At 36.0% G+C, this 10,348-nt stretch overlaps 1 pseudogene; it reads right to left on the reverse strand.

The window, feature by feature from the left end:
• Positions 1 to 8,409: 8,409 nt before the first annotated feature.
• On the reverse strand, positions 8,410 to 9,488 carry LOC125998998 (WW domain-binding protein 11-like; annotated as a pseudogene).
• Between the last annotated feature and the right edge of the window lie 860 nt (positions 9,489 to 10,348).

Genomic DNA, 10,348 nt, shown 5'->3' on the forward strand with positions numbered 1-10,348 from the left:
CTTGTAGACTAGCTCTGTTCTACCTGGGTACACACCCTACTGAGAACACTAAGAACCTCTAAATAATAATCTGAACAAAGAGGTTCTAATATAAGAATATGGATAATAAACCTGGGAAAATTTGATGCTTATAGAATGTAAGAGCTAATAGAATGGTCTATAAAATTTGGACAACTGTACCTCCAAAAGAAAGCAATTTAACAAATGTTTTATATCACTAAGAAGATGCTAACTTAATGGATATCTGGACAATCTAAGGTCTAGGTATAGAGTTTGAGGAGCATGAGGACTATTATACATATATGCATAAATAAGAACTTTTAAAAGTGTTCACTAAGGCATTCTCCAAGGCTATTGTTGGCAAAATGGAAAGACAATGGTAATTAGAAGCAGATGAATATTCCACTACAGCTGTGTTTACAGAAATTAGAAAATAGGAGGTAAAAAGCATGTAAGTCTATTTACAGTATATATACATTTTTACATTGACATACATTGGTATCTAAAAAATCATCATTCAATGGATTCAAAAGTCATTCCAATTTTATATCATATATGTCCTGACAAAATATACAATTTTATTTATAGTGTAAAGAAAAGGCCTATAAACAATAAACAAAAAATATTTTAGCAAGCATTATTTAAAAAATATTTATAAGTCTTTTTTGGGGGTTTGGCTACACGCTGTGACACTGAGGGGTTACTCCTGGCTATGCGTTCAGAAATAGCTCCTGGCTTGGGGAACCATATGGGATTCCAGGGGATCGAATCACAGTCAGTCCTGGGTTAGTCTCGTGAAAGGCAAACACCTCACCGCTGTGCCATTGTTCTGGCCCCAAAAGTTATTTATAATTTTAAAGAAAAACTCAGATGGTTTAATGCTCACCCAAACTATAACAACCATAAGGAAATAAAAGTTGTTAAGAAAAAGTGAAATTTGAGCAGTAAAAAATATATGCTTTTGTGGTTTAGCTTAAAACAATAATGTAAAATTAGTCAAATTAATATTGTAAGATAATTATGTATTTAATTAGATTGAAAATTGGTCTTTTGTAGAAATTAATAAATAAGTTAACTTGACACAAAAGAGAACTTTATAATAAGTCCTCAGAAATATTTGCATAAAATCCACATAGCCTATCTTGAGTGTCATTCCTAACACACATAAAAGTCACACACATTCATTATTTTTTTTATCACTGATTGTCATAAGAAGTCAAAACTTATAGAGATTTTTAACAATGGAAAATAAAATTAAATATTTTATGCATACTATGTCTGAAAATAATTTCAGGTTTACTAATATCACAAATTGGAAGTAGATAATGAGCTTCAAGCGATCAGGACTATGTGAACTATGTAAAGAACAACTCTCCAAATTACTGAGATATGGAACAAAGGTGCAGTCTAAATTTCCATTGCATTATCTTGAATTTCAACTACGGTCACAAAAGAAAAAAATCTTTGTGGAGGAGAATGTACTCTTCTTTGTCAGATGACAGTGATTCCTAATTATAAATAAAATGAAAGATACTGCAAGAAATTAAGTACCTGAAGTAAATTTGTTCATCAGAAATTTTATCATGTTGGGGATGTTATAGTCACATCCCCAACATGATAAAATTTCTGACGAACAAATTATTAAAAAATAATAAATATTGTTTCTGTTTAAAGCAGTAAGATGAACTGGGGTCAAAGTGATAATATTATTAATAAGGTAACTTTCTTCATGCAGTTGACCAGTTTGCTAACTGGCATCTTATATGGTCCTTCAATCACTGATTGGAGAGTCTTGAGTAATGCCAGGTGTGACCTTACCCTACTCCCAAAAAATCAGTCATAAGAAACCTTTGTAGGTTAAAATATGACAGAATTGTTTCTTTCAGAATCTGATAGCAATATGGCAACTTTTACAGCAAAATATCCTGATTTCTAATTATGGGCTAAAGATATAATTAATGATATATTGAGCAGTTATAAAATAAATAGAAACTGGATTATTGCAATAGATGTACAAATGATAATAGTGAGTACATATTTTTATCCTTAAATTTTTTTATTTAGTTAAAAAACTGGGAATTACAAAGTTATTAAAAGTTGAGTTTTAGGCATGTGATATAGCAACACCATTCCTAACACAATCCTAACCCAATCCTATCAACAGTGTTTCCAAACTCCACTGTCTTCACAGCCCAATGACCCATCCACACCAGGTGTCTGGCACTTTGGCAGGCGCATTACAAAATTTGGTGGTTACAGCTTAGATATTGTGTATTCCATGTTCTTGAGTCTGTGTTTTGGTTGTATATCTATACAAATCTCCCACATCACCAATACAATTAAATACTGAACCCCATTCCCACATTACTTTCTTTGCACTTCTTCCTTCCTGCATTGATTTTGTTCCTTCTCTGTCATTCTCCTTGCTAAATTCTGGGATCAAGAGTGATCTGAGCATTCCCCCCCTTTATTACATTACATTTCCTCATTCAGTTTTTATATATATCACAGATAAATGATATTAACTGTATTTGCCTATCATCTACTGGATTACTTCACTCAACATAGTAAAGGTAGTTGCTAACAGAATATACAAGATATTATGCTATGAGTGTTTATGTCTATATGATACTTCAGTATCTATCTATCTATCTATCTATCTATCTATCTATCTATCTATCTATCTATCTATATAAGCATGCCTAAAAGTATTTTAGGCATACCATGCAAATTTTCAATAATGAAACTCATTTCAGCAATCAGTTTCTGCATCAGCAAACAAATCAATATTGAAAGAGTACTCAAGATATATTCTCTCTGTGGGGAGCATTGGTGGTGGGAATATTGCACTGGTGAAGGGAGGTGTCCCATTTTGTATAACTGAAACCCAACTACAAAAATTTTTGTAATCATGGTGCCTAAATAAATGTGTTAATTAAAAAAGAAATAATACTAAAAGAAATGGCACAGTATGTTTTTCCTGGCAATAAACAAATGACTTTCTAGAGAAATTTATATTTATAATATCAAAAAAGACATATTCTATCAATCACTTATCTCTCAATAAGATAATCAACAGTATTATTTTTCATCCATTGATAATTTTTAATTTATCTTAAACAAGTATCTTATGTCATTGAAGGAGGTAATCATATGCTACAATATGTTACTTTGGTGTATGGATTACACAATTTAAATCTTTATTGATGTATCATTGGTTTACAATATGTTGTAATTTCAAGTGTTTTTTAGCTTCTTCTCTCTAGAAGGTATAATTTATACCACTATCTCTACTAAAATTTTAATATCATATAACCGTCAAAAGATGCCTTTATTTGTACAACCTTGATAATTTTTAAGCCAAAGGCACTAGAAAGCAGCAGATCTATCAAAGAGTTTCACTAAACACCATTTATCTTCCTAAAGACATACTTCAAAAAGAACTTAACCATCACAGCATCCTGGGAATTTCATTAACCAAGGAAGATTGATGCATCATAGAAGAGAATTCTAGATGTCAATACCACACCCAGATAAGCAAGCATTATTCCAAGGACCCATTCATCTTTATTAAAAATAGCTTATTTATGTCTTAAGTGATTCACACTCCCTTTTCTCATTACCCACTTGAAACACTCTCAAATCTCAGGATCTGAGAATATTTTCCTGTTACAACCAAGAGAAAATAATATTTCAAAGAATACATTTATATATTATTTCTCCCATAAAGCCAACTTCCTTCTGTAAGTTTATTTCATAGACACAGCTATAAACCTTAAAATGTACAAGGACTTTCTTTTGTGTTCTATGGCATGAACTCATATGAATATTGCTATGAACAGAATTGTGTTCTACCCAAATTAATTTACTCTTTAAGTTCTTTTGAAAGGGTTATCAGGAATGTAATCCATGTTCTTGCAAGTTCATGGCATGTACTATACCATTAGAATTAAATTCATAACCTTCATTTGCTTCTTAAGCACACAATAATGTCCATATTTTAGTACATATCTAACACATTTGAGCTATCACGATCATTTTATTTTTAATTAAATTTTTGGATTTGTTTTTTTGAATACACCTACTTAATTGCTGATGTATTACTACTTGTTCTGTGTCCAGATATCATTTGTGGAGGGATTTAGGGGACCATATGAGGTGCTACAGGTGGATTCTGAATCAGCTGTATATAAGGCAAATACCCCAGCTTCTGTATAATATCTCCATCTGCAAGACATCTATTTAAAAATACTAATGACTCAGAGAAGAAAGTTATAAGAGTCTAGCCTACTTAAATAGTGTCAAAAACTATCAAATACCTTGGAAACAATATGACAAAAGAGGTGAAAGAACTATTTAACAAAAACCTCAAAACACTTAAGAAAGAAATTGAAGAAAACCTAAGAAATGCAAAAGCTCATATCTCAAGAATCAATATTATCAAAATCACCATCTTACCTAAAGTACTAGATTTGAGTGCAATCCCTATTCAAATTCAGAGAACATTGTTCAAAGATTTTGAACAGTAAATTTTAAAGGGTTTGTGGAACCATCAAAGGCCCAGGATAGTCAAAATATACTGAAAAACAAGAAACTCCAAGGCATCTCCATACCTAACTTGAAGCTCTACTACAAAATAGTAACCATAGTGATCAAAACACCATGGTATTGGAACAAAGAAAGACTTTCAGACCAATGGGTCAGAATATAATATCCAGTGACAACCCCCTAAGTATATAGTTAATTAATAGTTACCAAGAAGCCAAGAACATGAAATAGAATAGACATCTCTTCAACAAATGGTGTTTGACAATTGTATAATCACATATAAAAATAAAAATTATACATATACTATACATTACATAAAATTAAATTCATAATGGATTAAAGACCATAAGATTAGACCAGAGTCCATAAAGTTCAGTGAGGAAAACAGAGGAGAACACTCCAAGACTTAGACTTCAAAGAACTCTTCAATAATAGGATGTCAAATGGCAAGGGTCATAGAATCCCATTTGAATAAATGGGGCTACACTAAAATAAAAAGTTACTGTATGGCAAAAGAAACACAGGCTAAAACTAAAAGACATTCAACTAAGTAGGATAAAGTATTATCACACAATCAGATAAATGATTGATATCTAAAACATAAAATATTCACACAAAGGTTAACACCACAAAACCTAAGGGGAAAATCATCAAAATGGGGAGAGGACAATAATGCAATTTGCTGCTATATAGATGAAACTGGGGGATATACTAAATGAAGTAAGCCAGAAGAAGAAGAAGGATAGGGCCTGGAGAGATAGCACAGTGGTGTTTGCCTTGCAAACTGCCGATCCAGGACCAAAGGTGGTTGGTTCGAATCCCTGTGTCCCATATGGTCCCCCGTGCCTGCCAGGAGCTATTTCTGAGCAGACAGCCAGGAGTAACCCCTGAGCAAAAAGAAGAAGGATAAATATAGGTTCATATCACTTATTTGTGTTATTTAGAATAGTTGCATGAAGTAAAGCAATGGTTTAAATAAGGGCTGTAGAGAAGAGTCTAGGCCCCAGAGTATAGTGAGGAGAGGAAATAAAAGAGTAGAGGAAGAGAAACACAAATATGAAAGGATGAGAGACATGGATTAAGGGGTTCTAAGTGCATTGGTGGTGTTAAAAAAGGACAAAACTCAGTAAGCCAGAGACAAAAACAATAAAATCATAAGACTGAAATTTTAACAACCAATATTGAAAATGGACCTGTTATGCTGGTAGGCTGGGGAAGGGGATGGTGGCATGGGATGCACTCTAGGAATATTGGTTGAGGGAGGTTGCCACTGATGATGGGATTGGTACTGAAATATTGTATGTCTAAAATCCAACTATTAACAACTTTGTAAATCCCAATAATTAAAAAATGTTATGTTTAATTCTAGTTATTCACTGTATTTTTTATAATTTGTTTATTTAAACACCGTAATTACAAATATAATTGTAGTTGGGTTTCCATCATCACAAGAAAACCTCCCTTCACCGTGCAACCTTCCCATTACCAATGCCCAGTTCTTCCCTCTCCACCCCAGCCTGTATTCGAGACAGGCTTTCTACGTCCCTCATTCACTGACATTATTATGATAGTTCTCAGCTTAGTTTGTAATAAATTTTAATACTGATATAAAACCTGAATTTAATTTTTTTATGTTGGAGCCTTATTCATTTTTTAATTCAGTTAGTATATTAATTACTTTGTTTTTGGGGGCACAGCCAATGGACAGAGGATTTACTGACTCACGTTGAGGAATCACTCCAAGTGATGCTTGGGTGATTATTGAAACTTGAGAGACTTATAGTTCAAATATTAATTGATTCAATTTTGTGATTAATAATTGAGATTTTCTATATCTGCAATAAAGTCACTTGCAAATAGTCTTCCATCTTCACTTTGAATACATATGAAAGTTACTCATCTTTCACAACGAAGTTTGATGTGAGTTATAATATTTCTTTTCTTTTTAAATTATAGTACTTTTATGTTCTTTTTATTTAAGCACCATGACTACAAACATGCTTGCCAGACTCACTTTCAGGTTTGAAGAAAGTATACATAGCTTCACAGATAAACAGCAGCTCAGAAACTTGACAGACTCAAACCAGCCTTAAAAGGTAAGCTGAAAGGTCTACTTTAAAACAAGACAGGCCTAAAGATACGTCAAACTTCCACACAACGATGGCTCTAAATTCCATGACAATTATCTCTCTCAAGGTTAATGAGTTAAATATTTCTTGCATATATCCTTTATCTGTTTTTGAAATTCCCTTAAATTTCTTTTCGTATGCTCAAGTTTTATTTTAAATTAAAACAACTCTGAATATTTTTCAAATGCTTTTTCTTTTTATGTTTTGGGGCCACACCTTGCTGCACTCAGGGGTTATTCCTAGCTCTGCACTCAGAAATCACTCCTGGCAGGCTTGTGAGACCATATGGGATGCTAGGGATTAAACCTGGGTATGTCCGGGATCAGAGGCATGCAAGGCAAGGCCTTACCACTGTTATCACTCCAGCTCCTCAAATACTTTTTCTTTGTTGTTTGATAAGACACTTTTCTTATTAAATAGCTGATTTTATATGTTATGATGCTAAAATTTTATACTAATATAGAATATTTTTATTTTACATACTGTTGGATTTTATTTTTTATTATAGAAGGTAATTATATCTAGGGTAGAAAATAATATTCAATTTTAGTTTTAGTATGTGTTTTCTAATTTTGATACATCATAAGTTTTTGTTAGAAGTATTAGGGGCCGGGTAGGTGGCGCTGGAGGTAAGGTGTCTGCCTTGCAAGCGATAGCCAAGGATCAGGACCGCGGTTCGATCCCCCGGCGTCCCATATGGTCCCCCCAAGCCAGGGGCGATTTCTGAGCACATAGCCAGGAGTAACCCCTGAGCGTCAAACGGGTGTGGCCCAAAAACCAAAACCAAAAAAAAAAAGAAGTATTATCTATGATTTTTGTTTGTTTTTTTAAGAGGAAAATTATTTTAATCAAAGAATTGTACATTTCTTAGCACATATCTTGTTTTGTATTAGGAAATGACATTGCAATCCATTTCGCTACAAAATTACAAAATATTTACAAGAAAATATTAATGACTCAAACATGAAAGGCTAGATGGGGTGAATTGAGCTTTTCTTTTTTTTTTTCTTTTCAGAAATTTGTATGCCAATGCCTGTTGCAATACAACCCTGGACGGGGTTGACTGATGGAGGGATAGAGGATGAGGTCTTTCTCCTCCAGCTCGGACCACGCATCTGCCACCGTGTTCAGCAGTCAGTTCTGAGGTGAATGTGGCAGGTGTAAAGCTAACAGGCAGTCAGGCTTCTGAAGATATCAGCTTTATTCTGTGGATAAGGCTGAAGCCAAAATTCCCAGAATCAGCCCCAGAAAAAAGCACCTGCCTTCCACAGACCCTTGCTTTTATACATCCGAATCAGGTACCACCCTAGGGTGGGAGCAGAATGCCAGGTCACACCCTAGAGTAGGGCACAATAACCGATAAGGGTAGGATCAGTAACATAATAATCCCATGGAAATGTTTATATACACAACAAGTGCCCTTTGCATACCCGGAGAACCAAAACAAGTAAATGACAAAGATTCCCCAATTTCAAGTTTCCAAAGATTTGTAATGGGAGGAAATTGATTATGAACTGGCATGGATGTAGCAACACTTCAACATCCCAGCAAATGTAAATGAAGCACTCCACACACTCTGGAGTAAACTGAACAATGCTAAACCTTAGGACAGTCTTTGAACTGAGATGAGAAAATACCCTGACAGTGAAAGTAGCTCTTTGCCTATGTTTACTAAGAGCCTTTCTTCATGAACCACTGATGCGAACCATGCCTACTCTGGTATTAGCAGCTGTCACAGTAGCCCTTCCATCTTTTTCATGAAAGCTTCATAAACAACATCCTTAGTTTATACTGAAACGGGAACAGATGGACCAGATTTAGGGTCTACTTTGGCAAGAGGCACAGTGGAATCATCCTCTGACTTTCTTTGGGGAACAGCATAGCTCTTTTTTATTCTCCTGACAGCCTCAGTGCTGTGGGCACAAAACGAATGATCTCTGCCTTGGGATTAGTGATCTGTGGGTTGGCACTGATGGTTTCTGTAGCTTTCTTCTCAATAGTAGCTGCGTTGGTGTCATCTGCCTTGGACCACTGATTTAAGTTGGGAGGAGGGTTTAAAACTCCCGGGTTCAGCAAGAAAGCTGGTGGGAAAGCCAAGGCTGGGCAGGTTCACATGGGTGCACCAAAACTGGGTGCATCATGCCAGGACGAGGGGGAGGGATACCTGGAGGTGCAGGGGGAGGTAGCTTTGGTGGAGGTCCCCTCGGAGGAGGGCCAGAATGTAGACCTGAAGGTGGCCCAGGTGGTCTCAGGGGTGGGGCAGGAGGTGGTTCAGGCATGGGAGGTGCTTGTACTTGAGAAGGAACTGATTGTGGGGGAGCTTGCTTCTGTGCAGCACCAGGTGTGGCATCAGAAAGAGTCTTCCTTATGCTGTTCTTCTGTTTCAGAATCATCATCATCATCATCATCATCATCATCCTCGAAAATTCCTCTACTTCTTGTCCCTCCTCGGGGATTTCCTTACCTTCCATTCGAAGTATCGTGGCTTTTAAAGGAGTCAGTCAGCTCCTTCATGACTTTCTTTTTCTTCCTTGATTTTCCAGGCATATCTGCAAACCATACACTCAAACCTGACTTTTTTCCTTCATTGGTGTCTCTCTCATCCTCCCAGTACCCAACGTCATCCCCTTCACTTTCTCCATCTGATCTGTCAGTTTCACTATCAACAGTGCTATCATCATGCTTATCTTGATCCATGTCCTCAGGATAGCTGTCATCCTCACTGGTACTGGGCACATCATCATCATGGCCCTGCTGAGCAAGTTCACGATTATACATAATACTGGCTTTGTTGAGCCCTTTTCTGTTCATATTCTACTTCCAGATTTCTTATTTTTTTTTTTTTTTTTTGGTTTTTGGTTTTTGGGTCACACCTGGCAGTGCTCAGCGGTTTCTCCTGGCTGTCTGCTCAGAAATAGCTCCTGGCAGGCACGGGGGACCATATGGGACACCGGGATTCGAACCAACCAACTTTTGGTCCTGGATCGGCTGCTTGCAAGGCAAACGCCGCTGTGCTATCTCTCTGGGCCCAGATTTCGTAATTCTTTGTATATATCTAGATTTTCTTTCCCATAGAGTCTTAGAATATGTTAAAAGTTTCACGCAGTTTTTATGCTTTTCTTTCAGCACCTTCTCAGTTAACTGCGGCTGTTGTACTGGGTTAAATTCCATTTCATCCAATTTCCCCATGTCCCAGATAATCTGGTTGGAATCTTTCATCTTCAAAACTGCAGCTCGTACCATCATGCGTTGTTTTTTTTCTTCTTCTTTAATTCTCTCTTCCTGGCTTCTTTCCGTGCTTGGTCTGTGGGGTTCATAAATTTTCCACTCTTGGTGGATTATGTAGATCTCTGTCCCATGTTGATTAGTATTGTAGTTTACATGCTCATTAAAAAGAAAAGGGGGACAGCAACAAAATCATTGTCGGGTTTCTGTGGCTGGCAGGAGCAGAGAGGGGGCGATTTTCTGGCTTTTATTTACATAGGGGCCTTCACCTCTGCCAGTGGCTCAGCCTACCAGCCACTGCCATCTTGAAACCTCGCTCCCCTCCTATCCATGATTTTTGAAGGGCATCTGTAAATTGATGTCATGTCTATTTAAATCTTTTATAGCGTTATCAAATACAACTATTTTCATCTAAAGATTTTTGGTGCACTATCTTAAACTATAGA

The sequence above is a fragment of the Suncus etruscus genome, chromosome X (assembly GCF_024139225.1).
Source record: "Suncus etruscus isolate mSunEtr1 chromosome X, mSunEtr1.pri.cur, whole genome shotgun sequence".
Lineage (NCBI taxonomy): Eukaryota > Metazoa > Chordata > Mammalia > Eulipotyphla > Soricidae > Suncus > Suncus etruscus.